At 43.2% G+C, this 16650-nt stretch overlaps 1 protein-coding gene and 1 long non-coding RNA gene across 4 annotated transcripts in view; one reads left to right on the forward strand and one right to left on the reverse strand.

The window, feature by feature from the left end:
- Positions 1–12600, forward strand: part of LOC102551331 (uncharacterized) — a 34467-nt gene extending 21867 nt beyond the window's left edge. Inside the window, 3 exon segments of one of the 2 annotated variants that reach the window (NR_190617.1) lie at positions 410–649; positions 10592–10692; positions 11450–12600. This is a non-coding gene — a long non-coding RNA (uncharacterized LOC102551331). 2 annotated transcript variants of the gene reach the window in all.
- Positions 1–16650, reverse strand: part of Dscam (DS cell adhesion molecule) — a 578367-nt gene that overhangs the window by 298884 nt on the left and 262833 nt on the right.

A 16650-nucleotide genomic window follows, 5' to 3' on the forward strand; every position in this document is an offset into this window, starting at 1 on the left:
GATACTAAATCCCAATTTAAACTAAATCCTGGCAGGAAAGACATATCTTGGATCAGGAAGATGGGGACAGAGAATGTGATCTACTGTCTGCACAGACTGACCATGATTGAGTTACTGGGGTAGGGTTTGAAACTAAGATAGTACTCATTTTCAACCCTAAATCCCTGTAGTCTCATTTAATCAACAAACATGATGTAAGGTATAGCTTGTGATTCCATCCGACCAAAATTATCCCAGAATACAAGGAAAAGATTTGTTGAAGGCAGAGACTGTGCCTGGCACCTCACATGTATCTTGGAAGCAACAGGATGTGGCAGAACCTTCCCTAATGAATAAAGACTTCAAGGAGCCAATCACTGGGCAAGTAGGCGGGACTTCCGGGTCGGAGAGGGGAAGAGGGGAAGCAAGAGAAAAGACAGGTCTTTTGTACAGAAGAGATGATGGAGGAATAAATGTAGGTAGCTGAACTCCCTCCCTTCCCCAATTCGGGCAGCTGATCCTCTGGGATCCACTATCGGAGGATTTGTATCTTAGAATAGCTTACAAATTAGGATGCTGCACCCAACGATTGTGTTACCTGCTGATTCTAAACTCAGTTTGTGTGGTATTTTCCTTCAGACAGTGACTCAACTGGGTTCCAGAGAGAAAGGTACTGCATCAAAGCGTGGGGTTGTGAGAAGTGCACCCCAAATAACAGTGGTAATTTGGAAGCATGTGGCTGGCGTGGCAGCAACCCGCCAGGGGAACTTGTGGGTGGGGAGATTTCAGAGCTCTGAGTCAGAGACTCTGTCAGGATGAGAACAGGTTGGCCAGTCTGCCGGGTAGCGTGGGATTCATATTTTTTACTTCAAGCTACAAGAGTTTAGGTGTATTTTATACTTTATGGTTTACAAAATGGTAATAGTTGTGTTCCATTTATATTTGAGAGGAAAGAGCCTTTTAACTGGACAAAAGGGAAAATGTCGATTACTATCTATATGCATGTGAGGGCAGTCACGAGATAAGGCAAGAACCTGTGATTGGGCAGTGGAAAAGGAAGGCGGGCTGAGAGTTTTAGAGACCAGTACAGAGAGACAGGACGAGACCAAGAGGAGAAGATCAGAGGGAACCTATAGGAGAGGAAGAGGAGTCAGAAACACAGTTCTGGGAGTCAGAAGTATTGGGGATTTCTTAGATGATTAAATAATAATTAGCCCCATCTAGGTGTGCACTTTTGATTTTACCTGGTTAGGGAGATTTGTGACAGCTAACCACAGGAAGCAGATAGCTGGGAATGTGAGCTCAATATGCAGGGCCAAAGAGCAGCCGGCTTTAGCGTGGGATGGTGCCTTCTTATATTTCATGCAACAACAGACTACAGAGTATTGTCCACTCTCTTACCCCTCAGGAATTGTAAAGTCATAGTGATTCATTACAGTCTCAGACAACCTCAATGACAAAGGTCTCGCCACCATTACTGACTTACCATTTCAGACAACAACATTCTACAGGGTTCCTGGGTGAATGGGCATTTCTGGATCGGTCTGAGGAAAAACTTTAATTTGCTGTTGTTTGGTGTCAGCAATATAAGGAGGAGGGCTGGCTGAGTTGAGTGACGTGCTTGTTCTCAGAATGCTGTCAGAATAAGTGGACCTTGATCCTCCTAATCCCTAGAAGGGGTGAGGGTAGAACATGGCCATGGACAAGCTATGTGACTTGAGACTTCATTATATCATAAAATGAAGATGGCGGGCAACACCTTGTCTCCAGTTTGTTTTAGGAACAAAAACAACAGATGATCAATGTCCCACGATAGGGGCTCAATATGTAAGGTCGGATCCATCATTGCACAATGAAGGGCTGTGCCCTTCACACCTCAGTCTTCTGAGCTTCCTCCTGCCAAGGTCACCCATGAGCTTCTTGTTCTGAGGGCTCATGACCTGCCTCTTGCCTGGGCCTCAGCATAAACTGAATTTACCATCCTCCTAAGAAGCTTCCTCAGAGCTTCTGTCTTTATATTCCCATATAGCTTCCTGTTCCCCTGGCTACTGGACTTATCTACACACATCTTCTCCCTGTGTTCATATCTTCTCTCCCTCACTACTGGTGCCTGGGGCTTTGCTCATGTAGGTCACTGCCTGAATTATTCTCCAACTCATTGCTACCTGTTTCTTCTTCCCTGGCACGCCATCCCCCACATCCTTTTACTTCATAGCATTTCTTACAGATGTGACCTTGTGACTTGTTTGTTTGCCTAATGTTTGTCTTGTTTTAACCACAGGACCAGGGCATGGAGGATATGAACAATGCATATATTCACGCATATATGAGTACATGTGTGAGCCCACGCACAAGCACATATGTGCTTAATTGTCACCTCCAAAGGAGTAAGGGCAAAGAATTTGTTGATACAGGGAGTGATTCATGCTATGCAGATGAGGAAATGGTGTGTTAGAAAATATTAGGTCATATGCACTCATATTAAAAACATAGCATGAAGAGTTCATATATAAGACCTGCATATGAACCTCTACAAGAATATGTGCAGAACCAGCATGCCAAGATGGAGACAGCCTTGAAATCTGTCTCAGGTAGCAATGTTAGGATTCACTTGTTAAGTTAGTTAATCTGCATATGCATGTATGTGCTTGTGCATGTGTTCATACATATACTCATACATGTGAATATTTGCACGTGTGAGCTCAAGCATGTTTGTGTTTCTGTGGGTGTGTGGGCATGTGTGTACTTGACTCGTGTGTGTGTGTGTGTGTGTATATATATATATATATATGCATGCATATGCTCAAGTATGTGAGTGCATGTTTGTGAGCATGTGTATGTGTGCACGAACAAAGCACAAAGCCAGTAGATGCAACATGTGACATTTTCTTTTGTCAGAACCATGCAGTTGGTGGTGAAACACTGAATGTTCTGAAGCAATGTAGATGGCTTCTCATCACATCTGTGTGGACCATGTCATGGAGCTGAGATGAAGTGTTGCTAAGGTTGAGAATCGGCTAATTTATGCATACCACTTAACTACTTGTTTTACCAGCAACAGTGCTTGCTTCTTTCAAAATAAGAGTTCCAAGCAAAGTTTTAATTAACTTTATATCACTGCGAGAATAAACACACATAATGTTTCCGGATTGGATTTATGCTACATTAGAGTGTCCACGAAGCCATTGAGAAGCCTTTCTTTCTTAGCTTTATTCAGTGTCTGGCAAACTGTAACATCTCCTAATTAAGAAGACTGCTGCATATGGCTTCACTGAAAGTTAGAAGGTTTGGAACTCCAGCTGCATTCTGGGATGCCAGTCGGGTGGTCTGTGCTCCCATCTGTGTGCCTGCTGGGGAAGCCAGATCCCTGTGGCACCATGTCTCGTGATTAGGGTCCTTTGTCACTGAGATAAAAGTCAGGTTTATGTGATCAGCCATTACATCAAAACAGTTCATCCGTAGTGTGTGTGTGTGTGCGTTTAGGTATGGGTGAATGTGCAAGTTTGAAGAATATGTGTGAATATGGGCATAGGTGTTCAGAGGTCAACATTCAGGAGCCTTACACTTCAATATTTTTAGGATTTATCTTTATATTAAAATTACATACATGCATATGTGTTATTGTGTATGGGGTTGGGGGTATATGGCCATGAATGTAAAGGTCAGGGCATAGAATCCTCCAGAGCTGGAGTTACAGGCATTTGTGAGGTAGCCAACATGATTGATCTAAGTGAACCCTAGTCTTTTGCCAGAGCAGTACACACACCTAATGGTCAACTCCTCAGTTTTTGAGACAAAATCTCTCACTGGTTTGGAGATCACCAAGTAGGTGAGGCTGGCTTGCCAGTGAGCCCAGGGTTCTGCCTGTCTCCACAGCCCCAGGGCTGGAATTCTGCCATTCGACACCCTGATTGGCTTTTGGCATACAGGTGGCATATGACCTCAGTTCCTCCTACTTGGACATCAAGAAATCTACTGACTGAGCAATATCACCCCTTATTTAAAGAGTGAATCGCATAATACTGGGGCTGGAGAGATGGCTCGGTGCTTCAGTGCAGTGGCTTCTCTTCCGTAGAATCTTGGTTCAATTACAGCATCCACATGGCAGTTCACAACAGTCTGTAACTTCAGTTCCAGGAACTCTGAGGGCACTGCATGCATGTGATGTACATAGATTCATGAATGCAAACACCCATAAAGAACAACAAACAAATCTTTTTAAAAAACATAGAATATCACATTAACAATCTATAGCGTACTGGGTCCAGGTCACCAGTGGAACAAATAAAACACCAGTATCCCCACCTCAAACACCAGCAGAGGTGACGTGTTTAGTATCTTAGCAGAACCCCATTAACAATGGAAATACAGTTTAAATAGGAACATCAGTCAGTTTCAAATTCCATTTGATTTCACACAGAAGTTATACCAAGATGCCCTGAAGTCCTCCTGGGCCCCACACGATTCTGGAGGATTATTGGGCTCCCAGAAGCCAACCGTACCTGAATGGATTCAGATGGATCCCATCTGGAACCATGAGCCAAAATAAATTCTCTCTTCCTTAAGTTGTCTTGGCCTTGGTGCAACAGAAAAGCGACTAATACTGAAATGAAGGAAGGTCTAGGAAGATGCCTGGGGATGACATCAGTCCGATGTGTGAAATAAAGTAAGTGTTCAGCACTCTAAGTTAATTTCTGAGGAACTCTTACCTTTCATAAGCTGCACTGTGAGAAATACACGTAAGAACAGGAGAGGGTTTAAGCAATTTGTTGAAGTAGAATTTTAAATACTCATAATACCACATTCTGCTTTTATTTCATGGTGTACACTTTTTATATTGAAAAAAATAGGGACCTAGGAGACAGGCTGGCTCATTCAGTTCAGCACAGAGAACTGAATTCCGGTCCCCAGCAGCCATGAAGAATCATGAGTAAGCCATGTATGACCTTACTCTATCACTTCGGGCAAACACAGTGGCTCTCTGGAATTTCCTGACCAGCCAGACTGGCTGAATCAGTGAAATCCAGGTTCTATGAGAGACTCTGTCTCACAAACTAACATAGACAGAAATGGATGCCTGAAATCAATCTCAGCCACTACACCCATGCACATGTACCGTCCAGATATGCATAGATATATTATCATATATATATACAGATAACATGCAATGAATAAAATATACTTATCTTAATAAACTTAATTTTATTCAAAGCATGAAATACACTAGGTGACTGCTAATAGAGCGTTCCAGGTTTTATTCACATATACTGTATGGTGTTAGCGTTCCAGCAGTCAATCTGGGTCACTCTGCCTGAGGCATCATCAATCTGTGGAAACCTCCACTAGTGGGAGAGAAGTGAAGAAACACCAGGATTGTCTTGACCTTTGTTTTTCTTTCTCCTTTTGATGCACAAGGCAAACAGTTTCCTGTCAGAGCTGGCACTGGGTAACCCAGCTGCAAAGAATGTCTGAGCTAGGATCTGTGCCAAATGTTAAACTAAATGCAAGAGAAATGACAGAAATCTGCAAAATCTCGGCTTGGGCTGAAATTAGTAGCTTGTGTTTCAGTTGAATTAGATATAATCAGATAATTCCATATTAAACTCAGAGAGATTAGAAATAAATTCTGATATTTGTAATATTTTCTATGTGAGAGAGAAACATGGCTTTCCTACCAGTTTCTGAATAGTAAGAGCTTTGTGGTATGCATGTGTGCATATGTGCATGTGAGTATGCATGTATATGTACATGTGTGTGCATGTGCATCCATGTGAGTATGCATGTGTGTGCATGTGAGTGTGCATATTTATATGTATGTATGTGCACACTGTCAAATGTATTATTGTCGTGTAGGATGAAGCTCAGTATGTCAGCTGTGTATCTGGTTCCTATACTCAGGCACTCACAGATGATAAACGGCCTCTCTCTCCTCCAGGAGGCATGCTTTCCTGAGGAGAGAAGAGGACACCCACTGAAAAGCAACTCTCACAGGCTTGTCATGTCTCAGTGTGACAAAAATTTCTCTGCCATGTTACTCTAGAAGAGGGCACTTTGGCAAGTGGAAGTGTGCCGTGCTGGTAGATTTTGCATTCCAACTGATAATGACTTCATTCCTCCCATGGACAAAGTTCCAACAACAACAAAATGGAGGTTTTTTTCTTTATTATTTTATTTTTTTTTACATTTTCCAAACCATACCAGAGAGTTTTGATCGCCCTCCTTCATTTGCTGCTGTGCTTGCTGTTCTAGTTTCATTCTGTGGCTGTGATAAAACACTCTTACCAAAAATATCCTGGAGGGCGGGGGGGGGGCTTTCACTTTACATTTACAGGTCACAATTTATCACTGTGAGAAATTAGGGCTGGAGCTCATGGCAGGAACTGGAGCAAAGGTCACAAAGGAGTGTTTTTTTTATGGGCTTGCTCCTATGACTTACTCGGCCTGCTTTCTTATACAACCCAGGACCACATGCCCAGGGGTGACACCACTAGTGGTTACTGGTTTCTCTTCATCGATCAACAACAAGACAATTACACACACACACACACACACACACACACACACACACACACACACACATATACACGGCCACAGGCCAATCTGATCTCTGCAATCCCTCAGTGGAGAATCTCTCTTCTCAGGTGCCTGGCCACTCCCTTTCTGAGAACTTGGCAGTCCACTGGAGCTTTGGTTGATGTTAACACCAGGGACACACTGCTGAAAATGACAGATACATTCAATCTAAAATCATAAAAGTGTAATAGCTAGTTCTTCGAGACCATATCACATGCCAAGAAGACGCATTTAAGGACAGATAACCTTCGATGAAGAACCACTTAGCATCTGAAAGTGCTCATTACATAGAGAACAAACCATGCTTGTACTCCTGAGAAATGAGCAAACCTGAGAAGATCAGACAAACTGCTCACTAACAGAAGAACAGGTAAAGTTGGTCCTCATATTACCTAAGGTTTCCCGTGCTGTATTAATACAGTAAAGGGAGTGAGGAAAGGTCTTGGCTGGAACTATTCACATCTCTACCCCCCACAGACTTATAGTGCAAGATCCATGTCCACAAATGTTCATCAAGTGCCGACCCATTTGGAGCGAGGACTTCATGAAGTAAGTACGATTGTAGACCGAAACAGAAAGACATTTGTGAGACACTCAGACAGCCTAACACCATGGCAAAGTCAACTCACGATGCATAAAGGTGATTTCCTGTTTTCTGATCTACCCCTGAGGTCCAAGTGTACCCTGTCTTCATGATGGAGGCCCTGAATGTGAAGAGCATGTCAGTAATGGAGCCTGCTGCCCTGTGAACCACAGGGCATGTGCATGACCCCAAGGACAGTGGTGCAATGGAGCTGTCATTGTGTGTATGCCTGTGATTCCAGATCCTGAACTGAAGGACTGCTAAAAGCCAAGGCCAGCTTGGGCTACAGAGTGAGTTTAAGACTCGTCTGTGCTATGTCATAAAACTTTGGCAAATGTGTAATGAAAGGAATAGTGAAGCAAGGCTGAAGGGAAAGACAGGAAGCAGGGAGAGAAGAGAAAGCACAAGGAAGAGGAACTAAAGAAAATGACTGAGCGAGAGCCACGTCGTACTGAAAGAAGACAGACTTTGAGAAAGAAAGAATTGGAGCAGAAAGTTAACAACAGTGGCAAAATCAGGAAGATGGGTGATAAATTGATAGATAACAGACAGACAATACAGATCAGGGAGCAAGATATAATAGATAGTAGATGCAGATAAGTGGATGGTAAAGATGATATAACATGTAATATAATATATAACATAACATATTGTGTAATACATAATACATAATATGCACATATATTCATATATACAAATATAAATCTATATGTGTGTGTTTGTTTCTGTGTGATTGTGTGAACATGGCTGACCATTTGGGATTGGATATAAACGTAAATATGTAATCATAATAATTAAAGAAAAACAGGTCATGAGTTTGAAAAGGAACGGTGAGGGACAGGGAGGAGTTGGAGAGGTGGGAGAGGGAAGGGTTGTAATGATGTAAATAGAGTACTCATGAATGAAATTCTCAAAAATTTTAAAATTTAAATGAAAAAATCAACAGAGAAGGGAAATAAGAGTGGGCTGTAGAGGGATGTTTGTAATGAGATATTGAATGTCCTTAGATCCTCTACTGAAATAACATCATCAAACTGCACATATAAGTGGAATGGGAACCAGTAAAACTATCCCCAAATAAAGCTGGTCAGGGCCCACCATTGCTGCACATGGCTGATATCCTAGAGACGAAGGGCAAATACAGCCTACCACTCAGTAGTTAGAGCTAGCCATTACAACCATTAAACCACCCTGTGTAGTCCATACTCAAAGAGGGCACACAAGCTGCAGCACAGAACAAAGCTGAAGCAGCAGGCAGGATGCCTAAGGCAGAATCGGGTGTGGTGCAAGTCTAAAAAATCTCCTGTATTAAACCCCCGATTTTACCTTGTTGTGTTAAACTTTAGCACTCCATCGTTAGAGATGGGCAAAGGCATAAGAAGTATGTGTGCTTAGGTAGCTATAGCCATGCCCTGAATAGCAGACAAGCTCAAAAAAGGGTCAAGAGCATCCGTGTGACAGGACCTCATGGTGAAATCTGCCAGACAGTCAGAGGAGGTGTGGCGGCCCCTCCTGCCTCTCAGGAAAAATCAAGGTAAATAAAGCAAAATGTAAGAGAGAAAGGAAGAGCAGAGGTCTAATGTCAGGAAAGAACAGGCTGAGCACACAGCCCCAGAGACAACAGAGGCTTAACCAGCACAGCGAACAGACCTGCTTGTAACTTAACTAATTCCATAACCCGGAGACAGATCTTTCCCTTTCCTTTCAGTACCTAAGGAAAAGATGTCAATCTTGAAGACATTATGTCAGAAAGAGTTCATTAAACTTTTGCAAGTGGAAACGGTCGGAAGCAGACTACACTCTCGACTCATGTGATGAAACTAACTTCATGGGATTTTACCACCTGGAGTCTCAAAGGAAGCCAAGGTAGAGATTCAAGAGCAGCTGGAAAATTGATGTTCAGAAGCACATTTCATATCAGAACCCACGTGATGTGGCAAACACGGTGCTTGGAAGAAATCCCGTCGCCTTGTATATTGTACAGATAGCGTGAATGAAAAGAAATGGTGAAAGCAACAGACTGAATGATGGAAAAAATCCACACAGCAAAGCAAAAGAAGCAATGAACAAAAAATATACCAGAGACTCAACGCCCTCATAGGCAGCACTTAGAGTCATCAAAGACACGGGAAGCCAAAGGAAAGCAGTAAAAACACAAGACTCAGAAGTCATGTGAAATGGGCTGAATGGATGTGAGGACCTATAAAGAAATCTGAAGTTTTAAAACAATGAACAAAATATATTTAACCACGTAAAGAAGATCAACACACAAGCTGAGAGAGGAGGAAGGGAAGGGATAGATACTGAGGGGATGGATGTGCCAGCATTCAGCTTGATAAGAGAATTAGAAGCCTGCATGTTTAAAAAGTAGAGGGTAATTACCGCTATTTGCATACAACAAAATTGCATATGAAAAATGCATGAGCACCAACCAACTAGAAACTGTCACAGATGGATAACCCTGTGAAGTGACTGAAAAGGCTGAAGGTAGGACTGGGCTGTCCACCTGTAGACAAACACCACTCTGGAATCTGGAGTTTGGATTCCATTCCCAGTAGGGAAAAAAGGAATGCACACGAGGAACTCTTGTAAGAGCCACAGGAGCACTAAACACACACCTTTGTTAACAGGATGCTGGCTGAGTAGACGCATCCCTTGAAGATAAATGCCTAGAACCCCAAGATTACCATTTGAGCCCAAGAAGTCCTAAAGAGGCTCATGTACCTGGATGTTTGGCCCAGCGGGAGTCACTGTCTGAGGGAGCCTATGGAGCCCCCAGCACGTGAGGGCCTTGCTGAAAGAATGGGTCACAAGGAGTCAGGCTTGACCCATTCTATCCATAAGTCTGGTCCACCAAGGTGCAAGCAAGCAGTCATCTGCTCCAAGTACCCTATCTTAAAAACAAGCACCAGGCTCTCGTCTTTGGGCTTGCTGTTCTTCCGAAACAATGCCTGCTTCTGATTTCTTTGCTGTTATTCCCTTCCCCTCTGGCTGAGTCTCCTTCCAGGCTCACCCATGGCATCACTCAGAGGTGATCAATTTTCTGTGACCTCATCATGGGGACATGAGTATGTACATGACTCCAACTCCCTCCCTGACTCCAAGTTCCGGTCTCCCCTGCTGCCTGAGCATCACCACCAAGGGCTTTGTAAGATGACTCTGAGGTTGCAGGAAAACCTTGGCCACAAGGATGAGATGGAATGAACAAGACAAGTAAGTTAAGTCACCCATCTGGGGGAGAAGACTGAGAGCGGGGTCTAAATAAGACAAATGGATTCTTGCAAGTGCTCTATCTGAGTCTAGCCTTGGTCCACGAGTCCCTCCCCTACCCACCTACCCACCTACCATACTGCCTCTCTGTTCGACCTGCATGTGCGTTCCAAGTGGAAAGGATCCCTAAGCACTATATCTCGTCTCTGCTTTGCTTAGACTCCTTTCCACTCTCCATCCTCACAGGTAGCCTAACTCCAAGTACAACTCAGACTCCCATTTACCTCCATTCTCCTGTCTTCATTATCACACCCTGTCATCAATAACCGGAACCAACTTTTAAACATGTAAGTAAGACTGTGTTTTACTATCTCCTGCTTAAAACAGTAATGGCTCCTCTCAGTGGCACCTAAAATAAAACTCCAAGTCCTTGTAAGCAGGAGCAAGACTCTCAGGACCTTTATAAATCAGTCCACACATCCCATAATAGGTTTTCGGTGTTCTGTTGTTCCTCACTGCTATGAAGAATTAGATTCTTTTCCTGTTGCTGTGATATGATATTCTGAGAAAAGCAACTAGGGACAGGGAGAGTTACTCTGGGTCACAGTTCAAGGGTGCAGGCAGGGTCACATGCAGGCAGGGTCACAGGGCCGACAATACAAAGGCAACAGCAGACTTCACAGGCCTATGTGAAACTCCAAACTCAGTGGCTGAACAGAAATAAGTCCAGCTTTTGTGCTCTCAGCAGGGACAAAGGCAAGTTGTATCCTGGATCCAACTGACTTCCTGCAGCTGGAGGCAGATTGCCTGGACTCAAGTCCAGGCCTGAGTCTCCTTGTGCCCCCTCTCACTTTTCCTTGAAATGTATGGATTTAATGAGGTTCCGACATCATCAGCTCCCATGTGGTCACAGCCCTTCAGCCCCAGGTGGGAGGAGTGGAAGGGTCCCTGTCATCTATACTAGGAGCAGGAGTCCCACCCTAAGTGCTTCTGAGACATGGGACCTGTCCTCAACTTCAACACTTAGTGATGGGAAATCACTGTCTTTAAGCAGCCTATCTCCAAGTTTGAGATGTTTTTAATGCTAATTCCTTCTTTCCACAGACATACACCTTCTCCTGCCTTCTCATCCTGCTCTCCCTGACAATGGAAGGAATATAATCCTGACCTTCCTGACCCTGCAGGTAGCCAGTGCACCACTCTGCATATCCACTCCACTCAGAGACCTTCAGAGATGCCATGGGACCATATCCTCTGTCCTCCAAGGATGCTGTGCTCATCTAAGGCCCGACATGAGGCTGTGACTTGATGGTCACTTGATGCACTTGCGAAGGCTTGGTCATGCTGGGCAAGATCACTGACATTCTCCAAGCAGCTGCACTGTAAAGTCCTAGGACTTAGTTGGCTCTGGTCACTTCTTTTGCTGTCTTTTGTTCTTATGGTGTTGGAGCTCGATGTCTCTCCCCACTGGTCCTGTGTGGTAGGCAAGCTCCCTACTGTGCATCACAACTCAAACGATCACTGTTGTTGTTTTAAGAATATATTTTCAACAACTTTAAAAATAACTGGATCTTGAGAAATGAGAAGTTAAGCCAACAAGGAAATACCTAGTCAGCATCTAAAGCCATTTACTCTGGCCACCAGAGGGCCCCCACATTAATCGTAACTCCTAATCTGTATTGAGAGAGCCAAGAAATGATCCTCTGAGTTTAGCAGGCTCATTAGAATGTGAGATGCTTCCTACCCTAGGACATGTGACTTGTATAAAACTATTTGATTTGTTTCTCTCTTCGTCTAATGCAAAGCCCCTTAAAAATGTCCAGCACATTCATACGCACAAGCAATTAATCCCTAAAATAATGGCTACAGTTTAATTATCTTCATTCATACATTGATCAAAACCTTTACTACTCGCTCTTGGCTGTTCTTTGTATGTGTGCCATAAAACAAGTATGTGATAGAGCAGGTGCTTTATTTTCAGAATCATGTGCTTCGCTGGAAAGTAGATACTCAGAAGCCTGAATGAAAGCATGGAATTAATTTTCTTATCAAATCGGAAATGAGTTTTTAAAGAGATAATGATTAATGTTGGGGGATAAAGCAAAGAATCAATACTTTTGTACATGTTGGAAATGAAATCTGATGGTCTTATGTATTTGGAAGTGTGACTTGTTAATTTTGCAGTCATGTAAAATGACTTTTTAACAAGCAGTGGCCTGTTGAGGAGCTCAATAAAGAAAAAAGGCAAAGTTGGACTTACCAGGATCATTCAAAACAGTGAGAGGGAGGGAGGGAACTCCCAGCTAAGCAGTGACAAACTAGTTTACCAGTGAATTCCAAAGCTTTGAAACAGAAGGGCAATACCACTGAGGGAATCAATGATTCTGAGTTACTATGAAATATCCATAAACACAGACCCCTTCTCTGAAACCAGGAACTGCAAGGGGGACTATGGGGTCCTACTTTGGTTTGGCCTACAGAACCCTGGAGCGATTCAGGAATTGCAGGTACCCAACAGGTGTAAATTTCACAGTGAGGTAAGAACTGAAACCCAGGTCCTCACTTCCTATGACCTATGGCCATTTCTCCCTTGGTGTCTGGTGTCTTAGAAGTATGGCCCTTTATTTGGGAGCTGAGAGATAACACAGGAATAAGATGCTTGTTACACAAAGCATACAAATTGGAGTTCAGATCCTTTGGTCCTAAGAAAAAGCCACCTGCATATGGCATCTTGACTGTAATCCTAGCTCGTGGATGCTAGAGAGAGGGGATCCCACACCAGGCTGCTAGTCATACTAGCCAAAATGTGAGCTTGTGCTCAGTCTCAATACAGAATAATTGAGGAAGACACCCAAAATCCACCTTGGGCATCCTTGTGCATAAGCGCATAGGGCATGTAAACCTGCCCCGGGAAATGCAAGCACATGTGTGCACATACAAGAAAAGGAAAAGAAAGGCTTAATTAGGCTGACAGAAGGCTCTGATCAGAAAAGTATCTGCCACATAAAGTCCTACATGAGCATTAGTCCCCAGAACCAACACATAGGTGGCAAAAGGCTGGACTCTAGGAATATGGAGATGGCAGTATGTATCTGTGCCCCAGGGTTGAAGAGGTAGAGACAGGAGGGTCAGATGTTCAAGGACATCCCCTATTGCATAAGGAGTTAAGGTCACCCTCGGGAGAATGATATCCTGTCTCGAACAAACAATAAAACAAGATATAAGAACATTAGTTTTTTTTTTTTTATTTCAGAGAGGATGTTTTTGGGGTTTTTTTTTTCCAAAATTTATATTTAGAAATTCTTAAAGACATGCCTTAAGCAGCCTTTCTCAGAACAACAGTGTGGAAACTGAACACTGCTGACAGGAGCCAGCAAGGGGAAAACAGCAGGCAGCTGTAGAAAAGGGGACCGTCACCCAGGGAAGGGTGGGGGAGTTTCACTGGTGTCAGAGGCTGTGGGCTGCAGGTGTGGCCTGCAGTGTGCCAAGCATCCCTCACGTACTTGCTCTGCGGTGCTCCCAGGAAAACAAATTAGGACTGGTATATCCACCAGCAAATGATCTCACAGAACATTGATCTGTGCTCTGGAACGTGAGTGCCTTAGATGTCCAAAATAAGCAGAGGAAATACAGTCACAGAGATCATGTGACTGGAGTCAGGAGTATTTACATGGTTAGAATGGACTGAAGTTTTAACACATATTGAGGAAGGAAATACAGGCTAAGGGACCTCTCATGACTTCAAACATGACCATGTTTTAGAAAAATCAAAGTAGGTGCCTGAAGAGATAATATAACAGATGGCAGTAAATTCATGTCGGTAAGGAACACATTATTAATTTTATTGTACGTCATTTATAGCCACACATCCTAACAGTTATTGAAAGGTGCAGCAAGTGAGCAGAGAGCCACCATTCACCCCTCTGCATCTCCTGCCCCAGTGTGTCCAACTGCCTCAAGCTGTGGACACTGTGCCTGCCTTTCTCCGAACAATGAGGTGAATTCCATCCTAAGATGAGCCAAAAGAAACCTTTCCTTCATTAAAAATGATTCATAGATAGTTCTTCCACAAACATGAAGCATAGGACTCTATGAGAAGATGCTCTAATGGGCTCCGTGGCGGAAAGTATTTTAGAAAAATATAATTCTGTACATATGGGAAAATCACTGAGCAAGTCTCTTCCAACGTGTTCAAAATTCTCATTCCCTGGGTTTAGAGTGAACCTTTTATATACTCATTTCTATTTTCTGAATTTTATTTTATGGGGATCGGGGGCTTGCCTGAATAATGTCTGTGTGCTACATGTATCCTTTGTGCCAGCAGAAACTAGAAGGGAGCGTCAGATGTCCTAAGATTAGAGTTATACACAGTTGTGAGCCCACCACATGGATGCTGGGAATCAAACCTGGGTCCTTTGAAAGAGCAGACAGTGTTCTTAACCACTGAGGCATCTCTCCAGCCCTGACTATTTTACAGTAGATTCTCTTTCTAGTTGATTCTTTTTCACCTGAAACCCCACAACAATGTAATGGAAACAATGTAATACATGTTGTAATTAATTTAAAATAACTAAGTGGGTTTGTTTTAATTTATTTCAGGTTTAGATGGAGAAAACAAAGCTTTTTACTCTACAGAAAGCTTTCCAACCAGGGAAGGGAAGGTCAGTAGCTGTAACAAGGATCAAGAATTATTGCCAAGTTCAAGTTTCTCTCAGGAAAACACCAGAACAGAACCCCTGAGATCCCAGAGTCCTCACAGCACTGGAGACAAGGCGGCCATACAGAATCATGCTAAAATTGCCTGCCTTGTTTGCTCACTGCTTTATTTAGCAACATTGTTATATCCACGGGCAAACAGAGAACAAGAACTTCCATCCATTCTGCCAACAACAGGTCCAACCCAACTGCATTTTGAGTCCAACCCTAAGGTCAATTATTCATGCAGCTTGAAGGAATACTTCTAAGCTTAATGCTATTGGGGTGAGGAGATAGCTTGGTGGGTAAAGTGCTTGCACAGGAGAGCCGAAATTTAGATCCTTAGCCCTCACACCTAAGCTAGGCATAGTGGTCTCCTCCTGTCATTCTAGCACTAGGGGGTAGAGATAGTCCAGCCAATCAGTTTCTATGAGATACCATGCCTTAAAATGTATGGCGGAAGGCAATCAAGGAAGATGCCTGATATTTGCCTCTAGTCTAGGCATATATACACATGCAATACATTACACACACACACACACACACACACACACACACACACACACACACACATTGTTAATTACTGTGAATAGGCACTTGCAGTCTTAACTCAGTCATTATGGGATGCAACATGTCTGTGAAAATCACCACAAATTCTCTTATTTCATCTAACAATGGCCAATCTTTATTGATGCATCTGTCTCTACATGAATCAAGAAGGTAAAGTAGAAGTGGTATGGCCCCATGAATTGTATCTTTTTTAGAAGGACAGATGATGAACATGAACCATGAATGGTCAATGCTCCCATCCATGTAGAGTTTCTGTGTGAAGGTCTTACCTTGTGTGTAAAAAGGCAGCCTGTTCCTATCGCAGAAGAAGGCTCTCATATCCAAAATGAGAAGCTACTTTTCCCCAGCAGGCAGGGACAGATAACTCAATGAAGTCTAGGTCTTTAATGCCACATCATTTCCCATTGTGAGGAAGGGGTTCTTTCCCCCAGGAAAAGTGAAGCTAACCCATGATGCATGTATGAGATTGTTTTTTAATCCTCTGCCACGTGCTTCATGCGAATTTAATAGTTTAATATTCCACAGCTACCTGATTTGCTGGGTCCTATCTGTGGGGCTTAGGAAGATAATAAAACAGCCAGAAGTATGATGCAGTCAAATGACAAAGCTTTAAACACACCATGAACTGTGGGGTGTCCCCAAGGAGATGAGAAAACAGACCCACTAAAAGGGGCATTTGGATTTTTATAAGGATGTCTCGCCATTAAAATAGGAGGATGTTGTGAGGAAAGGGTCAGGTGACTTCTGAAAACTATAAAACACTGTGTTTCCATTTCCTGTGGATGGAGGCCGATTCCCACACAGGTGCATCTTGCTATCTTTGGGGACTCCATTTTGGGACAGCCTGACACTATTTTCTCCTTGTTTTATTGGTGAGGGAAATGAAGCATGGAAACCATGAGACACATCTCACCAGATCAAGTGGCTAAGAAGTTCTGTGCAGATACCAGATCCACAGAACTCCATACCAGACAAAGCTGGCATCTTGGATAAAGGGGAGCCTGCTGTACTTTCCCCATTGTGTCTCTGCTGAGAGGAGG

Source organism: Rattus norvegicus, chromosome 11 (assembly GCF_021556685.1).
Source record: "Rattus norvegicus strain SHRSP/BbbUtx chromosome 11, alternate assembly SHRSP_T2T, whole genome shotgun sequence".
NCBI classification, from domain to species: Eukaryota; Metazoa; Chordata; class Mammalia; order Rodentia; family Muridae; genus Rattus; species Rattus norvegicus.